Raw genomic sequence first — 12,325 nt, 5'->3', positions numbered from 1 at the left:
TTTTTCCTATTAGGTGAGCTAGCTCCCAGGTGATACCATCTATTGGGTATTCATTGTATCAAGGGTTTTGTAGTGGATGTGTGGCAAGATACAATTTATACTTCACATGAGGAGACAAGAAAAAAAATTGAACAAATGGAAATTAACATAGTAATGTCAAAGAAAACAACTGCATCCTGAATTTTAGGGATGAAAAGCTGACAAAGACAACTTTATTAGTTTAATATTAATCTAAATCTAAGAATTTCTTGTTCAAGGCAGTTTTCAGACAAAGAAATCAAAGCTATCTATAGTCATATGAAAAAATGCTCTAAATCACTATTGATCAGAGAAACACAAATTAAAACATTTTTGAGGTATGACCTCAGACCTATCAGAGGAACAAATACAACAAAAAAGGAAAATATTGGATGTTGGAGGGCATATGGGAAAATCAGGACATTAATCCATTGTTGGTGGAGTTGTGAACAGATCCAACCATTCTGGAGAGCATTTTGGAACTATGCCCAAAGGGCTATCAAACTGTGCCCTTTGATCCAGCAATACCACTGCAAGTTTATATCCCAAAGACATCCCCAAAAAGAAAAAAAAAAGACTAAGAACTGGAAATCAAAGAAATGCCCATCAATTGGGGAATGGCTAAACAAACTGTGGTATATGACTGTTATTGTACTGTAAGAAATAACAAACAGGACAATTTCAGAAAGGCCTGGAAAGACTCATATGAACTGATGTATAGTGAAGTGAGCAGAACCAGGAGAATGTTGTGCACAGCGACAGCAATAGTGTTTGATGAAGAATTGTGAATGACATCTATTCTCAGCAGTACAATGATCTAAGACAATCCCAAAGTACTAATGATGAAGCATTCTATCCACCTCCAAAGAAAGAACTGATATTGATTGAATACAAACTGAAGCATGCTATTTTTCCCTTTCTTTCATTTATTTTCTTTTATTCAAGTTTTCTTGTACAAAATGACTGATATGGTAATATTTTACATAATTACATACGTATAACCTATATCTGCTTGATTACCCCCTCAGAGAGGGGAGGAGAGGAAAGGAAGGAGGGATAGAATTTGGAATTCAAAACTTTAAATAAAAATGTTTGTTATTATTAAAAATAATTTATTGTTCAGAGTCTTTCTTTCTTTCTTTCTTTCTTTTTTTTTTTGCAGCGTAATGAGGGTTAAGTGACTTGCCCAGGGTCACACAGCTGTTAAATGTCAAGTGCCTGAGGCTGGATTTGAACTCAGGTCCTCCTGAATCCAGGGCCAGTGCTTTATCCACTGCACCACCCCCCAGAGTCCTATGAGGACATAAGTGTAACGATTGGAATGATGCCACCTGCTGGAGACTTATTGTAGAAAAGCTCCGCCATGAAAGGAAGGTCTTTGAGGGCAAGACCATGCGTCTTTTCTTTGGTGTCAGGAAGTGACGTTTGCTGGTAGGAGGAGGAAGGGGGAGCCTGGCGTTCTGTCTCTCTCTCTCTTTCCTGAGGAAACTGGTGGAGAAGGGAGCTAGAAATGTGCTCACCCTTTAATAGAAAGATGAATGTAGGCCTTTCTCTCTCTCTTTACCAAATTCTTATTCTCCTTAATAAATGCTTAAAAGCCTAACTCTTGCTAAAGCTTATAATTTATTGGTGACCACTCATTAGCTATTTTAGACAGACTAGCTAGAATTTTAGCCCTTAACATAAGGGTAATATTTCTAGGAAGCTTGAGAAAGGAAAATGTCATGAGGTGTTCAAAAAAAAGTTTTTGGTTCTACTTCATTTAGTAGATGATAGTCATTTAATCTTTTCCTTCTTTGTGCACCCCGCTAAAGTGTTCTCTTAGGGATCTCCACCCTCATCAATACCCTAATCCCTTCAAACTAATGGAAAGAAGGTACTGCCTTTGGTGGGCCATAATTATCATACCCTTAAGGAAACAGGCAGAACAAAGATTTTAAGATGAAAAAACATTTTCTTCTAAGTTTGGTTACCACCATTAAAGTATTCTCCTGGGACTTTACATTCTTTCTTTTTTTTTTTTTTTAGTGAGGCAGTTGGGGTTAAGTGACTTGCCCAGGGTCACACAGCTAGTAAGTGTTAAGTGTCTGAGGCTGGATTTGAACTCAGGTACTCCTGACTCCAGGGCCAGTGCTTTATCCACTGAGCCACCTAGCTGCCCCTTGACATTCTTTCTTAAAGGGAAAAGTGTGGAAAGAATTGTAGGATAGAGAATATTGATGTCTTTAACATTTTCAGTTGAACTGAGTTTCAAGTTTCAAAAATGCATCCACACTCTATTCTGTGTACCTAATGACTGAAGGAGCAGTGGTCAGAACTTCATGCGGTTAGTCAAGTGGTAAGATTTAAGCAGGGTTTTAAGGGAGCTCAGCCAGAGTTTCTTTCACTGGGTAAGATCCAGCTTAGTCTATGTGAGAATAAACAATTACAGTAGGCAACTCTACAGTGGGACTCATCAATCCTTTGTAAAATATCCTTCGTGATGGAGGCTTTCCTCTCATTTTCCTATCTGGAGGATATGTTCCACTTGGGTATCAACCTCTAAATCACACAGCAATTCAGGTACATAAATAATTCTTATTTAATGCTATTTAGAACATCTTTTGCATCTCACAGATACTTAATAAATATCTTATAGCAAGTGAAGGAATTTGTGTGGTGGTATATTTTCTCAGGATTTGTGTATATCAATTTGGATTGTGGGCAGGAATATGCTAAATAAAGTCTCGACTGAATTACAAAACCTGGAAATTAATTTATAGTTATGGTCCCAGAGCAGGGCCAATCAACTACTGTCCCAGGGTTAGCCCTCTGGCTAAAATTTAAAATGGATTTTACATTTTAAAATGTTTTATTGAATTTTAAAATGTAAAATAAAAACCTTAACTCTTGGGATTGCTACTTATAGCAATATAAATGAACACAACAATAAAGTCTTAAGCATAAACATTCATTGAGTAGTTACTATGTTTTGATACTGTGCTAAGGGCCAGGATTTAAAAAAAAAAAGAGAGAGGCAAAATACATACAATCCATGACTTCAAAGAGTTTATAATCTAAAGAAGGGTGACAACATGCAAACAAATATATAGAAAGCAAGCTATATTGAAGGTAAATAGGAAATAATTAACAAAGAGAAGGCACGATTAGAAGATGGAGGCTCCTTTGGGGAACACATGTAACTGGTAATACAGAGACTCCCATGGTCTGTTGGCTGTCATCCAAACTACATTGTTTTTCAAGATTTCACAATCAAATTCTAAAATCTCAATTGCTTGCTTTGTTTTCTGCCAAATTCTCAGACAGGTATATTAGATAATTATTCTGGTAGTTCTCTTCTCAATTTAATGAACCCACAAAATTTGATCTTTATGGTGTCTCGTATGTACGTACACCATTTAGCAGGGTACGCGCAACAGGATGCACACATGTTCCTCATGGTGACAATAATGGAAAGAAGGCCAACCACCTGAGAAATTCTTGTGGTCTTCCTCCGGCCAAGGGAAGGGAGTCAGGAGACTTGAGAAGGAGACCAAAGCCAAGGTTTTTTTTAACTAGGACATTCTCATCTTTTTCTTAGGCACTTACTTAAACCTCTCCCATCCAAACTGGCGCTATGTTCTGTAGAAGATTCACAAGGTATGAGTCAAGTTTCCCCAGCCAATCTAAAGCTTTATTTACATTGTCACTCCAGATGAGCAAAGCCTTGTTTGGACTTAAATTCAAGCCCGTGGTTGATTCAATAAAGAAGTGTTCTCATCTTGTTAAGGCATAAAAGTTTAGCATTTTGACAATTTTAGTGGGGTGGGGTAATTTAATTCATTTACTGACTGAACCTTTACTCAGAGGCAGTATGGCATAGAGAGCTGTGTAGCAGAGAGTACAAGTTTGGCACTTGGCCTCTGTTCCAAAGATAGAATCATCACAGGATTTTAGATTTAGTAGGGACCTCAGCACTCATCTAGTCCACCCATATCCCCAAAGGAATCTCCACTATAACTTACCTGACAAGCAGTCATCTAGCTTTTGCTTGTAGACCTCTGATAAAGGGGAACTCACTACCTTATAAGACAGTCTGTTCCACTTTGAAAGGATACCTCTTTAAAAAAAGGGTTGTTTTTTTTAATTTATGGAGTAAATTATTTCCATAACATAGTACAATAAAAAGATGATTGTACATGAAACTGCAAATCTACCATGCATAACTTGCCATTCCTTTCAAATATATAATAAAATTATTATGTATCAGTATAACTCAATTATTAGAATGTTTCCTCTTTACCTCACCAAACTCTCCTTTCTGGGATGAAATAAAAGAAGTTTATCCTTTCAGATTCTTAGAATCTTCCTTTTCCAGGTTTAAACCTGGAAACAGTTCTTTCAACCGGCCTTCAAATGACATGGACTCAAGAACCTTCACCATCCTAAATATCTTTTTTTTTTTAACTAACAAAATTAGTGCTAATTCTAAATTTTGGTGTCTCAAACAGAAAATAATACTGCAGATGTGGTCTGACCAGAGTTTAAAGAGACCATCACCACCTCTCTAAATACAGTTGGAGATCGCATTAACTGGTTTTGACTGCCATATTACATTCTTGTTTCATTGAGCTTCTAATCCAATAAAACCTTCTTCTCTACCTTTTTGTACAAACTACAACCACTGAGCTTCTACCTTATATTTCTAAAGACAATTTTTAAAAATGCAATATAGCCAGACTGGTCAATCTGCCGCTGACGATAATAGCTTTGTAAGCTATGAGTCTCAGTTTCCAGGTGCAAAATAAAGACAATAACACCCATAGTACATACTTCAATGAGTTGTTATAAGATTCAGTTAAGAATGTATATAAAATACTCTACCTCACACCTATCAGATTGGCTAATATGACAAAAAAGGAAAATAATAAATGTTGGAGAAGCTGTGGGAAAAATTGGAACAATAATGCATTGTTGGTGGAGCTGTGAACTTATCCAACCATTCTGGAGAGCAATCCAGCCCCAAAGTGAAAACAGTATGGTTCAATCTGCATTCATAATACACAGTTCTTTTTTCTGGATGTTGAAACACTCTCTATCATGATTATTTTGAAATTCTCTTGGATCATTGCACTTCTGAGAAGAGCCAAGTCTATCACCATCAGCTTTGAAGGGTTAAATATATTGCAGTTATTATCTATTACTGCTGCTAACAACTACAAATAGCTTTCTTCACAAAAGTCTGATGGGGTAGGCAAGTTATACTGTTTATCTTCATTTTATAAATGAGGAAACTTAATCAGCTTTCACTAGAAAGTGTAAGAAAAAAGTTTTATAATTTTTAATCAGTGCCTCTAGAGTTAAAAATTGGGGAGGTGATAGATTAGTTTAGGTCTGGCCAAAACTCTGGACCCCCAACCACTAAGGGAAAATGGGTAGGATTGCTTTGTCTCCTTTCCCATGGGCTGGATTTTGGTGATTTATTTTCATCTCTTTGGAGCCTGAACTTGAAGGGGGTGGAGGAGGGAAAAAAGATACATATTTTAGCCCAGGCTCAGAAAGCTGAGTGTCAATACTAGTTTAGAACATTAGAAGGGTAAGACTTAAATTGAATCAAGGGAAGGATTGGATTGTGGGAAAGAAGGGTGAGAAGGAAATGGAAGAAACTTGATTCAAAACAGTCATTCCTACCTGGTGGCCTTGCCCACCCACTTTTCCTGGCTGGTTTTAACTAGTACTGCTTTTGTTTTAGTGTATCAGTAAGAGTACCTTAGCAGGTATTTGCTAAATTCTTGTTGAACTGAATTGCATCTTCCTCCACCCGATCCCAGTTACTCCCTAAATTTTTAATAGCAGTCAAATTTCATAAAGGAGAACAGCCTACTGAAAAAAATGCAAATAGGTGAGCACATCACCTAGTTCTGTTCCTTTCCTTGGTACTATGTTGTTTACTAAATAGCATTAGCCCAGGGAATACCTTATGAGGAGGAATGTCATACCAGACCAGCAGGCTTTTCAAGCTTTCCCTCTTCTATTGAGCTGACTCCCTAGGCCTCAACTCAACTTCAAGATGCACTGGAAAATTCCTAGGCTTTATGAGGCTTCTGTAGTAAACAGCAAAGTAAGTCATTCCTTCTGATGCCTGTAGCAATTGCCCAGGAGGCTTATGATTTACTAAGTAGATAGACATTTCATGAAAAAGCCAGAAAAGAATTGAGTCACAATGAGTTGTCAGCTTGTGCATTAATGACTCAGAAATGTTTCTTTAAAAAGCATTTTGGCTGATGGCACAGACTGATATCTGGTAATAATGTGTTAAGCTGGTTTGGCTTACCTATGTTTGTTCTGGAAAGAGGGGAAAAGCCTTTAAAAAACACAACAACAACCTTCACTGCATCACTGGTGTAGTACACAGAGTTAAGCATCAGGGAAAATGGCATTTGAGTGCTACCTTAGTCACTACCTAACTATGACTCCTTGTACAAGACACAACCTCTTTTTGCCTGCTTTATCTTCTACAAAATGAGAGGTTGGACTAAATCATTTCCTATAGCTCTAATATTCTACAATCTTATCATTCAGTCACATAACCTTTGGCAGCCTCAGTTTCCTCAACTGTAAAATGGGGATAATCATAGCATGTTCCTCACAGTATTGTTGTAAAGAAAGATCAGATGAAATACTATTTGTGAAATTACTGAGCTCAGTGTCTGACAGACAGTAGGCACTTAATAAATGCTTTTTTATTCCTTTCTCCCTTCCTGTTTAACTCAACAAATGAGTCAAACATCTTCAATATCCTTCAAAATAATGGGAATAGAGACCACAGAAAATTATAACATCCTTCAATTAAAATGATACTGGATTATGGGAACGTATATAAATGAGAAAGATGTCACCAAGAAAGGCTTTAAAAGTCATATTAGTAGAAGAGATCACACTTGTGCAGGTACATATGTCCACATACATACTTTCCCCATGCAGTCAGTATTATTTCCTTTATGTAGTGTTTTATAGTTGATGAAATAAGTACAAATATTATTTCCCTTTTTTGTATACTTTGAACCTTAATTCTATTGATTTATGAAATCTGGGGAGGAAAATCCATTTACCAATGCAGGTTGGAAACTGTTATGAAATTTATATTTTTAGAGAGTTGAGAAATGAAGTGACACTGCCCAGGGTCAAAAAGCCAGTATGTTCAGATATAAGATTTGAAGACACATTTTCCTGATTCAGAGGCTAATTCTTATTTTATAGATAAGAAATCTGAGGATTAAAAAGAGGGTGACTTGCCTACTTAGCACATAGTGACACAGATGATAGCCATTCCCTGAACCCTGATGTTCTGGGGCTGAATCACATACACACCCCAAGGGTTGATAGGACAGCTTTCAAGGGAAGTTGTAACTTGACATGGTACCTGATTGGATAAAGGGTATGAAGGACAGAGATGATAGATATCAAGATACTTCAACCAGTGTAGAAGCAAAGTGACAGGGGAGGTTTTAGATTGTTATTATTTTTGTTTGTTTTTTAAGGAAGAGGTATTAATAAAAAATAATAATGGCTGGCACTTATACGACAATTTAAGGCTTACAAAGTGCTTTACATATGATGTCATTTGATTCTCAAAACAACTCTGTAAGGTATCATTTGACAGATGATTAAATTGAGGCCTAAAGAGGTTTAGTGACTTGTCCTGTGCCAGACAACAAGCATGTATCTGAGGCAGGATTTGAATTCAGGTCTTCCTGACCCCAAATCTAGTACACTACAATACCTATGCCTACAATATAATGCCTCCAATGCTGGTCAACAGTGTCAAATGATATATGAAAGAATGAGAATAAGGACTCACAAAAGACCCTTGGACTTGGTAAGAATTAAGGTCAGTGGTGATCTTGAAAAGTGTCTCAGTTCTTGTGATGGGGAAGAAACTAAGCGAGAAGTCTGGAAATTGATCATAAATCTGCACAAGATCTCCTCTCTATCAGCAGTTATTTTTTTTTTCCTTTTGTTTTCCAGGGCAATGAGGGTTAAGTCACTTGTCCAGGGTCACACAGCTGGTAAGTGTGAAGTATCTGAGGCCAGATTTGAACTCAGGTCCTCCTGAACCCAGTGTCAGTGCTTTATCCACTTTACCACCTAGCTGCCCCTTTATCACCAGTTCTAAGATGGAATGGTCTCTTCTTCCCAAGAGTCTCTTCTTTTCTACTTCAGAAACCAGTTCCTCCTTGTTGGTCAGAGTCAGTTACAAAATTGCAGCTCTTTCTTATCTTTTCTTCCCTTTTTAAAGGGTGAAATTATCATTAAGACAAGAAGTAAATTATTCATTTCTCTGCTTTTTGTCAGAATTAAATTGAGAGGTGATTGGACATCTTAACTAGAGTGGTGGCTGTATGAGGAGACAATATGCCTCATCTATCTTCCCAGCCTCAAATCTTTCCCCATCCTCTACCTCCATCCTCCACACCCAGCTACCCATTTAGTATTTCTAAAGCACAAGCTTGACCATGTCCACTCCCCCTTTTTACAGGTTTGAGTGGATTCTAGTTGTGTTTGGGATGGAAGACAAGCTCTACTTTTGATTGAAAGCCCTTCACAATCTGGCTCTATCATGCCTTTCCAGGATTATTGGTCATTATTTTCAGCCAAAGTGGCCAGCTTGAAAGAACTGAAGAGATTTAATCAGAATAAGAGAAGATGGGGTGATATGGCACAGGCTAGTGTCTTCAGGTACTTGAAGTGCTATCAGATGGAAGAGGGATGAGATTCATTACACTTGACCCAAAGAGCAGAGCTGGAAGCAATTGATGGAAATTGGAGGGAGGTAGATTTTGGCTAGATGCAAGGAAAGATTTCCTAAAAGCTGTTCAAAAGTGGGAATGTACTTCAAAGATTTAGACAATCGTTTGCCAGGTACATTGTAGAGAGGATTCTCAAACAGATGTAGGGAATTTGACTAGATTGCCCCTGGAGTTCTTTCACACCTTGAGATTCTATGGCTAAACAGCTATATATTCTCTGACTTATGGTTTTTTCATTTTAGGAAGAGAAGAGAGTGGGTTCCAGTGCCAATGGTAAAGAAAGTGAGGTGTCATCCATCTTTTTCTACCAAACTCGTTGCTTTGTTCATCCAGGTCTTCCCCTAAAAATAGCACTGTTGGACTCCCAATAAGAAGAACCGTCTTTACCACTTGTCCCATAAAGCCTACAGCTATAGGAAAACTCTTTCAAATTCATGAGTTTAGGCCTAAAATAAACAACATGTGATTCTTTCTCTGAACAAGATTTTTCAGGATCTGGGCTCCTTGTCCTCCTTATTTTCTCCTGCTGTGCCTTCAGATTTCACAGCTCATTACCACAGGTATCTTATACTTAGGCAAACAGAGGAGGAGTTAAGGAAGAGATAAAATTCAAACATGTTGATTCCCCTGCTTGTTAGTACATATTCTAAAGGCTTAATAAGGAGGAAAGGGAAACATTTTGTTAAAATGAGGTTTTGCTGGATATCACTATATTTTAACCTCCACTTTATTACTTTACTTACTTTTAATGGTACACTGACACGTCTCCTTTCGTTCCTTAAGTCAAAAGCCTGGGTCTGGACAGGAAATTTCATTGCCAGAGATATTTTAGTAATATAGTAGGGATTGAGTGATTTCTTGAGTATACTTCTCTCCCCAATCCTCCTACCTGAATATATCAAATTTCATTTCCCTGACCCTCTCAACTTTTTAAGGGGAAACTTAGTCTGGAGGGCATTCTGCCCACTGAGGCAGGGGTTATAGATGGGCATAGCCCAAAAGATACCACTTTTACAAGACCAGGTTACATTAGTCCCAGAAATTTGTTTTTTCTTTCTTAAAAAATGTTTAAAAAATATCCTTGTGACAAAATTTAGCATAATTACCTGATGCACTGACCACATATAATATATATAGGACAATCCCCTTCTTGCCCTCTCCAGGGCTTACCATATCAGTTCAGGACTCAGTTGGGATATCAATCAGCTTAGCCCACACCAACTCATAACTCCCAAGCCCAAGTGATCTCCCAGCCTCAGCTACTCCAGTAGCAGAGATTTAAAGGTATGCACTACCACTGCCAAAGCCTTTTCTTTCATGTTTTAAAAGTGGAAAACTTTCTTTTTAAACATTGTATTTTTATTTATTTTGTTAAGTTTCCCAATTATATATAAAAACTTCAATGCTCATTTTAAAAAATTCCAAATTTTTTCCTCTCCTCCTCCATGAGAAGACAAGCAATTTGATATTAATTATACATGTGAAGTTGTGCAAAACATACTTTCATATTACTCATGTCACAGAAACCAAAAAATAAAGTTTAAAAATGCTTCGGTCTGCATTCAGAGTTCATTAGTTCTCTCTCTCTGGAAGTGGATAGCATTTTTTACCATGGGTCCTTTGGAATTATCCAGGATCATTGCCTTGATCAGAGTATCTAAGTCTTTCACAGTTGATCATCATCTGTTACTGTATAAAATGTTCTACTGGTTCTGATCACCTTGCTTTGCATGAGTCCAAAGTCTAAGCAGGTTTTTCAGAAAGTAATCTCCTCATCATTTCTTAATAGGACAATAATATTCCATCACAATTTATTCCACAGCTTGTTCAGTCATTCTGAATTGATGGATATCCCCTTGATTTCCAGTTCTTTGTTACCACAAAAAGAACTGCTATAAATATTTTTTATAAAAATAGGTCCTCCTCCCACCCCTGCCTTTTGGATCTCTTTGGGATATAGACCTAGTAGTGTGGTATCACTAGATCAGGGAATATGCAAGTTTGATCACCTTTGGGCATAGTTCCAAATTGCTCTCCACAATGATTATATCAGTTCACAACTCCACCACAGTGCATTAGTGTCCTAATTTTCCCACGTCCCCCTTTTCTGTCATATTAGCCAGTTTGAGAGGTGTCAGGTGGTATCTGAGTTGTTTTAATTTGCATTTCTTTAATCGTTATTTAGAACATTTTCATATGACTATTGATAGCTTTAATTTCTTCTTCTGAAAATTGCCTGTTCATATCCTTTAACCATTTATCAATTGGAGAATATCTCCCTTCTTCATTAGTTATAACACAGTAGAACTCCATCACAATCATATGCCATAGGGCATCACCTAAATTTCCAATTCTTTGCCACCACGAAAAGAGGTGCTATAAATATTTTTGTACATATAGAGTCCTTTTCCTTTTGGTTTTACTCTCTTTGGGATATAGACTTAGTAGGAGATCTATAGTAATTTAGAACATTTTTTTCCATATGATCATAGATAGCTTTGATTTCTTCTTCTGAAAACTACCTGTTCATATCCTTTGGCCATTTATCAATTGGAGAATGGTTCTTATTTTTATGAATTTGGCCAAGTTCTCTATATATTTTGGAAATATATAGAAACTTGTTATAAAGTTGTTTTTTTGGGGGGTATTTTTTGGTGAGGCAATTGGGGTTAGGTGACTCGCCCAAGGTCACACAGCTAGTTAAGTGTCAAGTTCTGAGGCGAGATTTGAACTCAGGTTCTCCTGAATCCAGGGCCACCTAGTTGCCTCTGCTATAAAGTTTTAAAATATTATTTCACTGTTTATTGTACCTTTAAGTAAAATGTAGTTTCCCTGATTTTATCTTTTAGATAAGTTTATTTTTGCTTTTGCTTTGTCTATTTTTTTTAACAGGCGAACATAATAGATTCTGTTCCGGATTCTTATTTTAATGGTTTCTGTTCAATTTTTCTGTTTCAAGTGTTTTGTTTGGGGGGTGGTTTTTTTTTGTTTTGTTTTGTTTCTTTTTTTTGTAAAAAATATATTATTGGATTCTGGTTTCTATTCTGCTAATTTGCTTGCATTTTATGGGTGAGCTCATCCCATGTACAATCACATTTATAAGTGTGTATTTCCTTCCTTTCATCTAACTCTCTCTCTCTCACCTCCTAAAAAGTCTGTTTTGTTTCTGACCACTGCCTCCCTTGATCTACCATCTCTTTTATCATTCCCCCATGCAATAACTGTTATCGTCTTCCCTTCCTATTTCCCTATTGGGTAAGATAGCTTTCTTTACCCAGCTGAATTTGTATCTGTATATTCTTCCATCTTTGAACCAATAATGAGAACGAGGTTCAAGCATTACCTACAACCCCTCACATTTTCCCTTCCACTGTAAAAGATCTTCCTTCTTTGCTTCTTTATGTGAGAAAAATTTCCCCCATTCCACCATCTCCCTTCCCCCTTCTCTCAGTATATTTTTTTCCTCAACTTTTCACTTCTATTTTGAGATCATCCCAACATAATTGATTCACATTCAT

At 37.0% G+C, this 12,325-nt stretch overlaps 1 protein-coding gene across 1 annotated transcript in view; it reads left to right on the top strand.

The window, feature by feature from the left end:
- The window catches only part of GAS7 (growth arrest specific 7), a 311,630-nt gene that overhangs the window by 32,256 nt on the left and 267,049 nt on the right, over positions 1 to 12,325 (top strand). The window lies entirely within an intron of this gene.

Source organism: Dromiciops gliroides, chromosome 4 (genome assembly GCF_019393635.1).
Source record: "Dromiciops gliroides isolate mDroGli1 chromosome 4, mDroGli1.pri, whole genome shotgun sequence".
NCBI classification, from domain to species: Eukaryota; Metazoa; Chordata; class Mammalia; order Microbiotheria; family Microbiotheriidae; genus Dromiciops; species Dromiciops gliroides.
This window is presented reverse-complemented; position numbering and strand designations above follow the sequence as displayed.